At 45.8% G+C, this 16,492-nt stretch overlaps 1 protein-coding gene across 50 annotated transcripts in view; it reads right to left on the bottom strand.

Annotated features, from left to right (window-relative positions):
* The window catches only part of KCNMA1 (potassium calcium-activated channel subfamily M alpha 1), a 755,234-nt gene that overhangs the window by 419,967 nt on the left and 318,775 nt on the right, over positions 1-16,492 (bottom strand). The window contains exon 2 of one of the 50 annotated variants that reach the window (XM_025395862.1): positions 6,152-6,318. The exons of the other annotated variants lie outside the window; for them this stretch is intronic. The gene's annotated coding sequence lies outside the window, so the exon portion shown is untranslated. The remainder of the gene's footprint in view (positions 1-6,151; positions 6,319-16,492) is intronic. 50 annotated transcript variants of the gene reach the window in all.

The raw sequence follows: 16,492 nt of genomic DNA, 5'->3' as shown, positions 1-16,492 counted from the left end.
CTATGGCAACAAGGCAGGAGAGGGCACCCGAACTGAAAAAAAAATCAAATCTCCAGATGATTCTAATACCCAGCTGAGTTTAGGTCCTACCACATCATGTGACCTCCTACAGCTCCCCTCATTTGAGTTCCCTCCCACTTCCACACTGAATACCAGCAAGTCTAGGGGAAAATGGCCCTCGGCATTCAGCAGAGTTCTTTCCAGTGTACCCCAGAGCGATGGCCACCGAACCTTCCTCCAGACTGGCTCTCATTGTGTGTAGGGCAGGCAGGACAGTCCGTAAGAGATCAGCACTGTGGACAATCAGGGAAGGAGCTGGCCTGGGCAGAGACTGCCCTGAACACTCATGAAACCTGCGCCCCAGAGCATCAGATGGGCCTTCCTGCTGAAGGAATAATAAACATGTCTTTTGAAGAACTGATTTTGTTGTCATTGTATTTCCACACATATATGTTCATCAGTGCTGGTTTCATAGTAGCTCAGTCTTACTGCACGGATGAGCTAGGGGGCTTTCATAAAAGCCAGAAGACTATTTAAATTTAGACTGCATGCTGAAATGGAGCAACTTTTGGCATGTGATAAAGACGGAGAAAGTTGAAGACCACACCCTGCAACGCCCTCCCTGACTTACTATTACCACCAATCATCTCCCATTAAAAAAACATAACAAAACATCATTCTAATGCCAGTGAAACGTTGCATGTATTGATTAAGCCTTCCCTCCTATCTGAAATTCTCCCTAAGGAATAACATTTTAAAGCTTGCAGTGAGGGTCCTAAGAAGGCTGCTGCTTTGACAGCCTGCATGAGCAGCAGAAAGTACCTTGCTCCCTAGGCCAGCATCTGGATTTCCCATCTGGCCCATGCCTGCAGCTGCGTAACCCTCTGGCCCCCCTCCAACGAGCCTCAAAATGTTATTTCACATTTTGGGTCCAAATGGACACTTTCTGAGAAGTCAGTGTAACCCATCAAGTTTTGGAAACAAGTTTAAGTTGTTTTTGTACTTTCCATTACCCAGGTTGTTCTGGAATGCAGCTCTAAGAGGTTCAGCTTGCCATCACGTCAAGGAGTTTAAGAAAAGGGAAAAACAAAGAGGGGGAAAGCCTGCACAAGAAGACCGAGGGACGGGAATTCAGAAGCTGGTGTTTTCCAAAGGTCCTGTTCAGCCTGCACTCCCCTTTGCCATTTCTGCCACACGGTTGGGGCAAACTGGCATGGAAAGTGGGGGCTTTTGTCCTAAAGGCATAGCATCAAGGTTCCCAGAGTTACAAGGATCTCCAGTTCCTTCTCCCTGGTCCCCTGTCATCAGACAAACCCACTAGAGTGATTCTTTAAGATGCTGTGTGCAGAAAGGTGAAAGAACCACCAGGCGTGGTAGGGAGGCCATGTCCACTGTTCAGCTCAGTCAGTGTGGCTTCTCTCCCTGGGCTGGGGTCCATCAGCTCATGCTGAGCCTCTGTGGCATTAGAAAAAATAAACCCTTGGGCTCAGGGCCTGGTAAGGGACCTCAAGCCAGATTTCATTCCCACTCACTTCCTAAGCCAGGTACCCTGTGCAGGGCATGAGAGCCAGTGCAGGATGCCTCTGCACTTGGGAGATTCGGGACCCGGATTAAGGGAAAGCCACCTCCCTGGCTCTGGGGAAGGTAAGAGACCTGAGAAAGCAACAGCCTTGGATCTCACTACATTTTCTGGGCTACCTCTGAAAAACACACTTTGAATTTCAGTCCATCACTGACCAGCTCTGGACTACCTGTGACTTGGAATAAGCTATTCAACTATTCTCTGTGCCTCAACTCCCTCCCCCATACAATGGGGAGGATGTTAGCATCTATCTCATAGGTAGAGCTGTTTGAGGATTAGGCAGAGTAATCCATGTAAGGCACTCTATCATTATGTTGTTAGATCAATTTCAAGAAGCACATTTTCCAACATAAAATGATTTGTGAACCTGAGATCTATCTTACAATTAGTGCATATGTTAATACATACTTAATAGAGTTTTCTCCCACCCATCCTCCAAAAAAGCAGGTATTAAGTCAATGGTGCATCCTTCTAATCAACGTATTTGAGTTAAGAAAATATGATATTTTAATTACCATTTCATGCATAGTGATGGCTGCAATGTTAAAGACTCACTTCTTCCTGGGTAATTTTGCAGCATAGTCTCTACCAGCACCCCTGGGGATGTAGGTGCCTACCAAGCCACCATCTCCTTTCTTCTCCAGCCCCTCTAGACTCCTTCAGGTGCTCTTAAACCTAAATTCATAAAATCTTTGCCAGATCCTTAGGGAGCATCCGACCCAGTGGTTCTGAGCCCTAGCTGCTCACAGAAATCCTAGGGCACTCGCTGGCCCCACAGGTTCTGATTCCATTCGTGGAAGTGAGGCCCGGGCATCAGCATTTTTAAAAGCTCCCCAGATGGTTGTAACATGCAGTGGAATCGAGAACTCTGGCTCCAGTCTGTCCCCACCTCCATCTGATGCCTGAAACCCCTCAATCCCTGCAGTTAATGAGTAGCTGGCCAGCCTCTTCCAGGAGAATCAAAACTTCACTGACTCAGGTTGCAGAACACCATAATAAAGGAGAGATTCTTCCTCAGGCAGTGTCTTTGTTGTTCTGAGATAGGGAAAATACCTTGAAGGCAATTCTAAGCTGGGAAATGAGAAAACCTGCCTCAAATTGAGTCCTTCTTCCCAGCCAGCTTAAGCTCAGATACCTGGAATTTATTTATTTTGAATTTTGTAGCAATCTTTTGACTTACAAATGACCTAATTCTCTAAACCAGCCATGCTGAGAATGCAAGATAACTTTAATGCTGGCTTGATTCCATAAGAAATAGTGACTCATAAGGATCATCATCAGAAACAAATTTCTCAAAACTTTTAAGTAGATCTGTTTCTAGGTAAACTTGATGGACTTTTGAAGGATTTTATTTCCCCCTTCTTTCTCCTCTTGCATCCATACCAAGCTCTTCCCTTTATGGCAGACCTTGTTTCCTCTCCATCTTCTACTTTCATAGATACAGTCCAACAAATTATACACAACTCATTGCACCAACCACGAAGATCCTACCACACACTGGAAAATTAGTGAGTTGGCTTCAACTGCACTTCAATTGACTCCCTAGAGGCGGGTGAGCATACACTTCCACATGTATGCAGATAGAAAAATATCTGATTGGGCACTAAATGTTTAATTCTCTGAGAAATTGGCAATCCAGTGTGAAAGCTACGCTAGGCATCCTAGATGCTTTTAAATCACAGTAATGGGAGCATCTCACAACAGCTTAATGTTTTCAACCCATCAGAAAGCAGAGTCCCAGTGAGCCTATGGGGACTCAAAACAAACCCAATTAAAGCCAGGTAGAGTGACCTCTCATCTCAGACTCCAAGGCTTGGGAGCAGGAATGGGCAAAGTGGAGACAAGCTGCCAAATATTAGGGGTGCACCATGTCCTAGGTGTTGGATGGGCCCTTTACACATGCCATCTCCTTTAACTTCCTTCTCACAGTAAGTGGGGAGGCAGTGATTAGAGTCAGGCTCCCATAAGGTCACAAAGATAATAAACAGCAGACCTAGGACTCAGTCCTGGCCCCTCTGATTTCCAAGCCTCCTTCCACCAAATGGTGGAGCAACTTGCTCCCAATCCATGGATCCAGACCTGGGAAAGGGGCTACTTCTCTGAGCTTTAGGAGCTCTTGGTTGAGAATCCTGTCTTTTGTGCATACCTGGGTTGCTGCCAGCCCCCATACTGTTCCTTAAGCACTTAATTAATGCTGTCCTGTGGCCAGTTCTGATGATGCAGGGTTTTTCTTGGTCACTCTGTGGGTCAGAGACTTCCAGCTGGCGATTCCCCCCACAAGCATTTCTCAGGTCCAGGCCCACTGTAGGAGACACCCTGACTACTCTGGTGCAGATCCCACAGCTACCATGTCTGTGTGCTCAGCCCCTGCATTTTCCAGGGTCCCAATTTCTTGTCCCACATTCAAAAAGAATGAGGTTATGCTGCCAGCCAGTGGGTGAGCAAGGTGAAAATTTTTATTGAGTGCTGAAACAGCTCTCAGCAGAGAGGGGACGTGAGAATGGTCCACCACCCAAAATTGGGTGGTCTCTGTGTCCCAGTGTGACTGAGTCCAGGGTTTTTTTTTGTTTGTTTTGTTTTGTTTTTTTTTTTGAGACGGAGTCTCGCTCTGTCACCCAGGCTGGAGTGCAGTGGCCGGATCTCAGCTCACTGCAAGCTCCACCTCCCGGGTTTACGCCATTCTCCTGCCTCAGCCTCCCGAGTAGCTGGGACTACAGGCGCCCGCCACCTCGCCCGGCTAAGTTTTTGTATTTTTAGTAGAGACGGGGTTTCACTGTGTTAGCCAGGATGGTCTCGATCTCCTGACCTCGTGATCCACCCGTCTCGGCCTCCCAAAGTGCTGGGATTACAGGCTTGAGCCACCGCGCCCGGCCGAGTCCAGGGTTTTTATGGGCTCAGAATGGGGGGTGCATACTGATTGGTCTGTGAGTATGCAAAAAAAGGCAACAGTGTAAAAACCAACTGGGGAAGGGTGGGTATAGGTGAAGGAGTGGGGGTTAATCAGAGGAAAGCATGCCAAATGGGAAGAGAGGTTCTCAATCCAGTCTGTGGATTTACCCAAGACTTGTAGCTTAGCTTTCAGGCTTTAAACTGGCTTTGGTATGCAGGTGGAGTTTCAATGGGGACCCACCTGTGTTTGCCTAGGGATTTGTCTACCTACTGCTGTATCACTGAGTTCAAATCCCCTTTCTACCACTTGCAAGCTGTGTAGCCTTGGGAAAATTACCAATCTCTCTGGCCTCAGTTTCTCCATGTTTGAGGTGGAGGTAATAATACCTACTCTGCTCTGAACACTAAATGAGCTCATTTCCGATGGCATTTAGAAGAGTGGACAGAAGTGACTGTTCCTTCTCCCATTATTCATATTGACTCCACCAGCACTGTCTCACAGGGTCACTGTATCACAGCATCCGTCTTTCCATGGGTATGTGTCTTGTATAGTCCTTAGGGGAGGGTCTTGTTCTTCTCTCCTCTCCTCTCCTCATGGTCCACTCACTTATGCATTATCTCATAAAGGATACTGAAGCCCACTGAGGGCATTTCCTAATCTTAAGGGGCCTCTGATAGACTTCTACTACTTAAGTCTTCCATCACTTTCCCATCCTTAACCCCCATTCTAGAAAAATCCATAAGTAAACAGAGTATACCTGGTTTTCTAATACCCATAGACTATTTTATATTTGTTTTTATACTTTGCAATGAAGAATGTTTCAGTAAATTTTCCTAAAGGAAACAAAACACAAAAAACTCGTAGATGATATAAGTAAGTCATGTCACCCGTGGGCTTCCTCCACCTTCCACTGTGGACCACAGGCAGTACAGTCCCTCCCATGCTGTGCTCTGACCTTGCCTGACCTTGCCACCCTGAGTGTGACCTGCAGACCAGCAGCATCAGGATACCCAGGAAGCCAGTTAGAAATGTGAAGTCTTGGGCCATAGACTTAAAGACTCAGAATTTGAGCCCATGGATTCTTGTTTCAGGGTCTGTGCTCTTCACCACCACTCCACTGTTTCTCTTTATCAGCAATGAAATTCAGAACAGACTCATTGCAAGATACTCATTGCCAGATCCAGTCCTCTACTGACTTCAAAACATGATCAGCTTTTCACATTAAATTTGTTTATCACCCTTCTCAGATACTATCTTTGATATCAGAGATAAGACTGACATTGTGGACAGATGTTTTCATGCCTTGACCCAAAAGAACAACAAACATGGATATTGCAGGCCAACACTAAGGAATTGTGTTGATGGGCCATAAGGACCACAATGGGTCCCTTAAACCACACCTCAGCTACCCGATTTCCTGCACATGGGGCTGGAAATACACTACGGGGAAAATGGTAGAAGGGAAAATGAGAACAAGAAAGAATGCAGGTGTCTTCCTCTACTAGGGAGGTCCCTGAGAAATGACTGAATGTTTTTAGCAAAAGATTAGAAAAATAATATTATCTTGCCATCTGTTATTGCTATGGAGAGCCAATAAGTGTGTCTTAGAGACTCTGAGTTCCAGGGATGATTCCACTCAGGTTCCCCGACCCACTGTGAGTCACACCTCCTGTCTTCACGTCCATAGCAGAGAGGTCCCTAGCCCCAGGTTTCCACGCCTTCTGCAAGCTGGTCTTTTAGGTTTCATCAGCAGTCAGTCCTGAGGCCATGGAATGGGGAACAATAAATGACAGCCCACTGGAGGAGGACCCTCTTCTTGTTTGCTTTGTTCTGGGGAATGCATCTCCTAGGCAGGGTCAACATGTGCCATGATGGTAAAATAATCTGGGAAAAGCATTTTGGAAGGAACGGCAAAAATATTTGCTTTTGCCTTAAATCTACCAGAAGTGGATCACAGGTTGAAAGCTGCCTGATCTTGGCCATTCGAAGCCCCTGAGTGGCTCAGTATTTGAACTCAGTGCAGCCCTGAGCAACCAGTTAACATTTGCCCAATGGGCAGGATTGACTTCAGTTATCTAAAGATGTTACTACTGCTTTTCTGGTTGTCCAGAGATTCCCATACCCCGCGTGCAGCACAGATCCAGCAGAGACTCCTTGTCAAAGGCCACTGTGGTCCAAGGCCCCAAAGAGGAAGGCTCCAGAGGTGACTGCTACTTGGGAAGTCAACATCGGACAGAGTGCTAGAACCAAGGTAATGCTTCCCAGACTTCACTGTGCCCACCAGACACCTGGAGAGCTTGTTAAAATGTTCACTGCTGGGCCAAGAGAGCTGGGGCCGAACCTGAGAATCTACATTTCTAACAAGTCTCCAGGGGATGGTGGTCCATGGACCACACTGAGAAGCACCACGTCTGAAAATCTTTTGAGCCAAACATTTTACTTCACCAATGCAGAATTTGGGACCAGAGAGGCTAACTAGTATGTCCAAAATCACTCAGCACATCAGTGACAGGGCTGGGACCAGGTGTCCTGACTCCTAGTTTCCACTGTGTTCCCACTCTACCAGCTTACCCTAAAACAGCAATCATCATAGTCATTTTATGAACTATAACTCATTTTGAGTACCAAGTGCTTTTCCTATTTCCTCTCCTTTATCTTTATAATCACCCTTTGAGGTTGGGGACATGGGTCTCAACTTACAGAGAAAGAAATGAAGGTTCAAAAAAGTAACAACAATAAAAATTGGCTCTAGATCACAAGCCAACGAGTGGAGCTGGATTCCACCCAATTCTGTCTGACCTTGTGCTGTTCCTCCTTATATCTCTTCAAGTTCTCAGAGGGGAGTTCTCTCTACCAAGGGTTGAATGCAAAACCCACATAGTCACCTAGCTTACAGAAAGGACAGGCCTAAAGACAAGGGTAAAATTAAGATGATAAAACAAATATTAATTAAGTAAACAAATATTTTAAAATTATGTACAGGAGGAAAGCAAGAGGAAAGACCCCTAAGCCCCAACTGCTCCAAAGACTGCTTGTCATTCTCCTTCCAAAACCTTTCAGGGGTTTAAGGCCTAGAACTACGTGTCTGACACCACAGCCCTGTAAATTCTGTCCCCAAGAGTCCTGGGGCTCTGCACAAACAAAATTAATAGCCTGCAAACTCTAAATGGGTGATTACAATCTATAAAGCAGCCCATAAAATGACATCATGGGGATTCATATTTATTCTCTCCCACTGATTTCCACTATAAATTTGCTCGGTTTATGAGTAAAACAGTTTCTTCTGCTACGTGCCTGGGCATAAAGCTCACCTAAAGATGGAAACATCTCGCTGAGTTGGCTGGGGCTCACTTCACCTCCAGTGGTTCTCTGGTCACTGGGACACACAGAAGAAACTTCCCAAGGAAGCTCTGGAAACCCCAAAGCAGCCACTGCCTCTTCAAACATGTCCTAAGAGCCTGCTGAGCTGCAGGCTTCTGTGCTAGGTCTTGAGCAGCAGCCAACAAAATGGGGGTGGTCTCTGCGCTCAGGGACCTTGCAAGGGTCACTAAACAGAAACTAGACACTAAACAGACACTAAACAGAAAACTACATGGATAACACATGGGGGTTCATTAGGGAATACAAAGGGAAAGTACAGCAAGCTATGAGCTGTGGAACAGGAGAAGCCAACCTGGTCTGGTAGGGGTGACGCCCAAGGATGAGTAAGTGGAGGCTAAGCAAAAGGTGAGGACAGGGAGAAGAGGAGAGACATTCCAAGTAGAGGGATCCACATGGGTAGAGCCCAGCTGTTTGCTGCTGTTGCAGTGGAGCCACATGAGTATTGAATAAAGAATGACAAAAATTCAGGGTCAGACAACCCGTACAGGACATAATAAGATTGGGTTTTCTTCCAAGTGCAATGGGAATAAATGAAGAGTTTTAAGAAAAGAATTAACATGATCAGAAAACCATTTTAGAAAGATTCTGCCAGCCGCAGTTAGAAGAATGGATTTGATGGAGAGGGGGTGTTTAGGAGGGAATGTCAGCAGATTTGTAGGACACTATTGCACTTGTGTACACAAGAAGTGATGGTGGCCTGAAGTAGGTTAGAATAAACGGGCCACAGTGCTATCTACGAGGTAGGACTGATTAGGGCTGTCAGACCCAGCTTATGCAAAAAGGGCAGGGCATTTAGGAAGTGCACAGTAGATAATGGTGATCACTGACTTACTGGCACTTGCAAATGCTTTGAATCCCATCTCATTAGCCAAGGTTAATACCTGGAAGCCACTCAGAAGCCAGTACTGGTACTAGGTCAAGTGACCACCTCACCAGCACAACCTGGGACATGCATCTCAAGTCATCCCCAGGCCAGTTGACACTCTCAGCTTGCAAAAGAACACGTGAGGCAGAATCCCTTTCCTTCTATTTAACCCAAGCTCTACAACTGCCTCAGATCAAAGGTCATCAATTGCAAGGTCAGCAGAAGGGGCATGGCTCCCTGAATCCCAACAAGGTTATAAGGGTTTTGGTTTTACATAACTTGTCCAAAGTCAGTCTCTTCTGGCCTTCAGAAATTTCTCCCTCTTCCAAGCTCCAAGGGCATTTGTATCAGCCTTGTACATGCAGACACAGTCCCCAACTTACAATGGCTCAACGTATGATTTTTTGACTTTACAATACTCCAAAAGCAATGGGTATTCAGAAGAAGTTGTACTTCAAGTACCCATACAACCATTTTGTTTCCTACTTTAAGTGCAATATTCAATAAATCACATGCAATGTTCAACGCTTATCACAAAATAGGTGTTGGGTTAGATAATTTTGCCCAACTATGAGCTAATGTAAGTGTTCTGAGCACATTTAAGGTTTAAGGCTAGGCTAAGCCATGATGTTCAGTAGGTTCAATATATTAAACGCATTTTTAACTTATGATATTTTCAACTTATGATGGGCTATCAGGATGTAACCCCATTGTACGTTGAGGAGCATCTCATTCTACCTTGCTTAGATTCAATTTAGAATCACAACCTAGGCTGTCATTGTTGTCTAATAAGTGCATGTTCATTAACTTGTTTTCCAAAAAGACTTTAAGCCACCTTAAGATAAGCACAGCATGCCCAGCAACAAGGTGCTGTAGATGAGTACCTACTAAGTATCAGAGAATGAAGTCAATTGACTGGGCCCAGAAGAGAGGAAGACGCCAGTCTGGTGATGCCAGACCAACAGAGAGGAGTGCGTGGGAGGATAGGCTCAGCACTGAACTATCCAGAGTTGCCCTCAAGTCCTAGCCAAGATGGCTGTCACTCCCCAGGTGCCCAGAGATGGTGGCTTTCTCGAGCAATTGATCTGAAAATAGGTCCCCTAAGTTGATCTTGTCACTGAAGTTCACACACTGCCCAAGCTGAGTGCCATGCTGAGCACAGCCCAGATGAAATGATTGCTTATCTTGAGGGCAACATCCCAGACAAACCAGTCTCTTTTATGTCTCACTCACTATGGAGGGAAAGCCCCTGCTCTCTTGCCCTCAGACATTAGATGGGCTTACAGAAATGCATTCTCCTTTCATAATGCCTGCTGTGATTCCAGGTAATTCCTCTGAGTGCACTATTAAATCCCAGCAGCTGTTCCAGATAACAGCAAAGTCGACAATTCCAGCTGCTGCCTTGTCAGGAAATGAAGTAAAGCAGCTGTAAGTTTCCTAACACTGAGATATGACCAAAATGGCAGCATGAGGGATCACTCATGTGCAGGTTTCTCCACCATCATACAGATAATGTGTGTCCACCATCACACATACATTACCTGCCCTGAGTCTACTCTGATGTCTGAGGCTGCAGGACTCCAAACTGTGGGCCATATTCCCCTGAGATACCCAGCTACAGTTATCTTTGAGATCCTCATGAGAAAGAATCCCAAATTAACACTGAGCCCCTACCCACAAAGCATGCTCAAGGTGCAGGAGAATTGCTTAAGGCCATATTCCTGCTGTGTCAGTTTAGCCACAGCTAAAATGGCAGCCAAGTCAGGATTTGAACTCTGATCCTGTGAGCTCCAAAGCATCAAGCTTCTCTGTCCTTCAGTGTTCCCTACTGCTCTTAAAGCCCTGTATTTCCCTTACCCAAAGAAGCCTGGCCATCTCAACAGTATTTTCCCCATCTGGGCCAACCACGTGCTGGCAGAGTGCATAAATACCATTTTTGTGACCAAAACTGTCTCCTCGGTTGATCCAACATCAGCAACTTTGCACCTGCAACTTTCCTTAAGAATAATTTTTCCATGATGTGATGACAGAATTTGCAGCCAGCAAAGGGGATCATAGACATACATGTACACGCAAGCCCACAACCATCTACTTCAAAGCCTCCCAGCCTGAAGCATGCTCTCCAGATGTCTCTACACACCAGGTGCTTCAAGGCTGGCCAGCATCTCCCTGACAACAGAACAAGTTGGTATATAAAGAATTTCTATTTAAAAGCCAAGTTCTACAAAAGCTAAGCCAAGCAAGATTCTAACAAACAGTAAAACTGCCACTGTTGTGACACGTGGCTTAAAGTTGGTCACTCACCTAGGTGGGTCAGAAAGACACCAGTGCTTTTCATTTTCCCTAGCACCTCAACCCTGGTGAGTGCTAGGGTGGGATCCCTGGTGGGAGACTCCACCCACACTGAACCTGGCTGGCTTCACTTTTCCAGACTGGTGTGTTCTCCAGACAAATGTATATTTTCCCCCTACCCACCTCCCTCCGTGTGACTCAGCAAGCAAGTGCTGGGTAGGAGGAGTGCTGGTAGGGTGGGGGAGGACTCTGTTCTCATTCCAGGCTCAAGGAACAGCCTCAGTCATGGACAAGAAGTATAGGCAGAGAGTCAGGAGACCAAGGCTCTAGATCCGTTGTTGATGACTAAGACAGCCTAGGAAGAGTCCCACAGCCTCTCTGGTCTCAGGTCTTCATCTATAATTTGCAGGTTGAATGATACCTGAGGCTCTGTAATTGCTTGAGTCAGCCAACAGCTCAATCAGCCACACAAAAACAACCTTTCCTCTTCTTTCTTCCAGCCTGGATAAAGCTTGTGGGGCATGAGATTTATGAGTTTGGTGCTGAATTGCATCATGTATGAGGCAGAATTTGTGTTGGATTTTCATGGGTTGGGAGGATTTGTAAAGGTATTGAAGGCATGGGAGGACATGAGTGGCATAAACAAAGAAGTGGAGTCAGGAATGTGCTTAGCGTCTTTGAAGGAACCACTAGGGATGGTAATTTAGACAGTGTGCACTAGTACAACTAAACCAGTCTCTCAAATATTGAAACCTTTTGTACTGGCTGGTAAACAGCCAATGGCCTTGACTCAGGACTGCCCCCTCAGATGCCCCTGCTGCTGCAGTGCCTATCCCCCGTCCCAACCCCACGATCCAACAACCGAAGGGTTAATGTCTGAGATGTCGATCCAAAAGGTGCCCATACCATGGGGATCCTAGGTCAGCCCAAAGCCACACCACACATCTCTCAAGCATCTCTTTGTGCCAGATACCATCTTAGGCACATTTACATATGTTACTTCCTCTCCCCTTCACACTAACCTCTTCAGATTAAGGAACTGAGGCTTGGAGCAGTTATGTGACTTGTTCAAGGATAAAATAACAGTATTTGAACAAAGACCATTAAATCCAAGTCCAGAGCTCACTTCATAAAACCCCAGCTGCCTCTGAGCAGCCTTGGCCCGCAGACAGACCAGCTTTGGAAGAAATAGGAGGAATTTCTCCCTGCTATGGAGATTGTTTTAAGATCATGAATTGTTAGTGGAACAAGTTGTCGTGGGAGCTTATGAAATCACCTTCTTCTGTGATTTTTATAAGTAAGAGGGATTAGAATAGGCCCAGAGACAGAGGGATAGATGAAATGACCTAATAAAACGCTTTCCAACCCTGGAACACTCTAGCCCCACATGAACAAAATAGTCTATTTATTTTCAAAGCCCCATTTTAACTCCTGAAGGACACAGGAGACTCAAATATGTCTGAAGGCAAAGCAAGTTCCCTCTTTTTCTTCTTTTCCTACCACTCCAACTCTTCATTGCAGATTTTCTTCCTGCAGGTCTGACAAACACCATTTTCAGCCACAGCTACTGTCAGTTCAAAAGTTTGGTTCTGGGGTCTGAAGACCAAAGTCTGTCCAAGGCTGATCATCTTCTGAGAAAGACTCTTAAATTCTGTTAAGAGTCTCCAGCAGAGGAGAAATTAGTTTAAAAAAGCAAGAAGAATCACCACAATGCATGCCCACTCCACATTACCAAGCCTGCGTAACTCATGTTAGGGGATGTCTGCTGCTCCTCCAGCTTTCTCCCCTGGCAAATACAGTGGTGGTCCCTAAGTCCCCATTAGGGCCCAACAGCAGGACCAGCAGCAGCCCCTGTCAGAGAAACCACAGCCAGTGGGGGAGAGTGAACTCATACTATAGGCTGGTTTCCACAGCAACAGATGGTCCCTCCTCCCTGCTTCTCAGTTCCAGGGAAGGAGAAGGAAACCCACAAGAAGACAGTGGCAATTAGAGGGAGGAGGAATGGAAGCAGGCCCCCTTTCTTTGAAACTCAGGCAGCTGCTGCCCCACATGTTGATGGTTACAGATCTCAGTGATGTTGGACAAGTTATGCCCCAGCTCTGAATTTTGTTTTTATCAGTTAAAAAATAAATAAAAAAGATTGAGAGAGAGAGAGAGACAGCACTGGGCCAGAGATGATCCAGTGAAATTATTTCAGCTCTGATGTCCCAGAATCCAGTGATTTATCTAACCTGGCCAGTGACTGGGAATGGGTTCACCTTTTCTTGCAGCCCTCTGCAAGAGCATGACATTCTGCAAGGCTGGAGTGGATCTGCCTCTCAGGGACCCAAGCTTTATCCATTCCCCCAGTATTGCCGTCTCCTTCACAATGGTCTGCTCTCATTTCTCTGAGATCATCTCAGGAGATCTATCCCACACATTCCTGAGGGTGCATGGGTTTCCTGGTGCTCACACAAGCCATCCAACATGACAGGTAAGCCGGAATATCATGGCACCCCACCCAGCCACTTGCCTCCCACCTCACTGATGTTGCTGCATTCAATCTGCAATTCAGATGCACACAGCCCACTAGGTGCTAGCCTGCCATGACTGCACAAGTGAAGGAACTCCAGGGAGAACACCCAGAAAGGTCATTTTGTTTGGTATGAAGAGTGCTAGGGTGAGATGAGGGGAAGGGAGTGAGACGGAAGCTTCCCAGGAAAAGGGGAAACCATGTACAGCAGCCAGGAGCCATGGACTCCAATACTCCCCAGGGTTTGGAAAAGTACTTGTAATTTTGGCTGATTGACTAAAAGTGGAAAGAGGAGTGTAGCATGAGAGAAGGAAAGAGAGAAAGGACAGAAAAGTGGACAAAGAATTCCAGGAGGCGGCCGGCCGTGGTGGCTCACACCTGTAATCCCAGCATTTTGGGAGGCCAAGGCAGGCGGATCACCTGAGGTCAGGAGTTTGAGACCAGCCTGGCCGACATTGTGAAACCCCATCTCTACTAAAGATACAAAAATTAACTGGACATGGTGATGCACATTTGTAATCCCAGCTACTTGGGAGGCTGAGAGAGGAGGACTGTTTGAACCTGGGAGGCAGAGATTGCAGTGAGCTGAGATCCTGCCACCGCACTCCAGCCTGGGCAACAGAGCGAGATTCTGTCTCAAAAAATAAAGAATGCCAGGAGGCATAAAAACATGGCAATGCTTCCAGGGCTGGATTTAGGGGAGAAAAGGGAGTACTCATTGTTGGAAGTATAAGCCACATGCCCACTAGCTTTTATGGGAGTAGCAGGGGACGGCTGAGGGCCAGGTTAGTCACTGAACCCTCCGCATGAGCCTGCTGGGGGTATACTTGTTTCCATTGTATGCATGAAGAAGCAGCAACTCAGAACTACAGCATGATTTCACCTAGTAGGTCAGTTACCCCTTTCCTCAAGGACACAATCTTGCTGGGGGACAAAATAAACACTCACGGACAAATTACCACATGATTTAAAAATTGACACATGGCCACTCTCACAACCATCCTCAGAAATCCAGAAGTTCAGGGAGGAGCAACATCAGATTGGACTTCTGAGGACTTCCTGTTGCCAGTGGACCTTAAGAAATGTCAGCCTCTCCACTGCATTTCACCCCTAACCCATCAGACTCCTTGCTGGTCTGTGATGGCTCATCTCTGGTTGGGAAATGGTTAAACAGATCATTTCTGTGCTTGAATCAGGAGCTTCCTTAAACCCTAGCATAAAGCTGGTCTACACATAAGAAATCTGATTAGCTCCCAGCATTGGGCAATCCCAGTTATTACGCCCTGCAAGTTGGTCTGCAGGATTAGTGGTCTGTGGAAGAAACAAATCAATATATAATAGTAATTAGGGCTCCTGATGCCGGTGAGAGGATCACTTCTCTTCCCTTTAAGCCACTCGCAACAGGGTCCATGAGGGCACAGAGCCTTCATAGCACTAGCAGTCTCTGTTTTCTAGCATATGTTCATTTTGACTTTGGTTTTTATTTACTGAAAGATGTGAAATTCTCTGCTACTGGGCCAAGACTTTAGGGCTACATACATCACCCAAGAACAGCAAGGAGGACGTGTCATACATGGGGCCTTCCTTCCAAGAGAACTCAGGGAAAGCAGATGCTAGGATCTTGGCAGCCCCAGGAAACCTAATCAGTGTCTTTGTAACCAAGAGCTCTTTGAGAACAGGGACTGTATCTTATTTACCTTACATCAGTGTGGCCTAGCACAGTACCTGGCACATGGTAAGTAATGAATGGAATGGATGAGGAAGTGAATCAATGAGTAAGTGAATTAATAACGCATGGTTTTCAGTTCATAAAAAACTTTATCTGGGAGCCTGCTGTGCACAGAATTTTGTACCCTAATACTGTAGTAGCAATTTACATTGGACTCACAGGATTTGGGGGTTAAAGGGAATTTGAATATAACCCAATCTGGTATTTTTAAAATCACAGTTTGCAACCCATTAGTGGACCATGAGATCAGTTTCATGAGTCCTGACCATCATTTTATAAATGAAATGGGAATGGAATGAAATGGAGTGGAGCGGGATGGAATGAGATGGAACTAGCAGGACAGAATAGAATATTCCAGAATAGAAACTATTAAAATGCATCACATGTAGTAAAGGTGAGTACAGGAAAATAAGGCTTATACTTGTAGGGCATGAGTGTGTGTCTATTGTGTGTACAGTGTCTTAAGGCCAAAAGCCACTGATGAATCTAACCATTCATCCAGTGATTTTCACTGCCCTCAGAGGCCACATCAGGGACAAATAACTTTCCTTTTTGATCCCCTCTTGTTGCAGGAAATGAATTTCATCCAGAAGCAGTCCGTTTCACTTACAGACTGTCTGGCTGCAGGAATTAGGGCAAATCAGAGATATTATACAAAGAAAAAGAAAATATTTCCTAGTTCAAAACAAACATCTAAGTGCTGGGGCCATAGAGATGAGATCGATTCCATTTTCCACATGACAAACATTCAAAGATTTTAGAATGTCAATTGTGCTCCTGCTGAATGTCTTGGAGGAGAGCAGGAATAGTTCTAGTTCTCTTAACAATCGCTCCTAAGAGATTGCTTTGCAAATGCTCGTTATCCATCTTGGCTGTGTTTATGTAAGTTCCAGCCCATTGATGACCCCTGGCATGTGATGTGAAGACTATCACATTCGCGTCTGGTCTGAAGCTTGTCTAGGTGATGGCTGTGGTGAACCCATGTTGGCTCCTGGTGCTCATCAACTCTCTTCCTAAAAGCTCTCACATCATCTGTTCAAAAGCTTGCATCCACCCAGCAGGGTAATTTCCTCATTTCTGCCCTCTTGTCTGTGAATAAACAGCTTGAACTAAAAAGATTTTTCAACTGTTTTTGACCACAACCCTCAGGAAGGAATGTATTTTACAACATGGTTCAGAACACACCACCATACCCCCAACACACACACACACACACACACACACACACACACACACACACA

This window comes from Theropithecus gelada, chromosome 9 (genome assembly GCF_003255815.1).
Source record: "Theropithecus gelada isolate Dixy chromosome 9, Tgel_1.0, whole genome shotgun sequence".
Lineage (NCBI taxonomy): Eukaryota > Metazoa > Chordata > Mammalia > Primates > Cercopithecidae > Theropithecus > Theropithecus gelada.
This window is presented reverse-complemented; position numbering and strand designations above follow the sequence as displayed.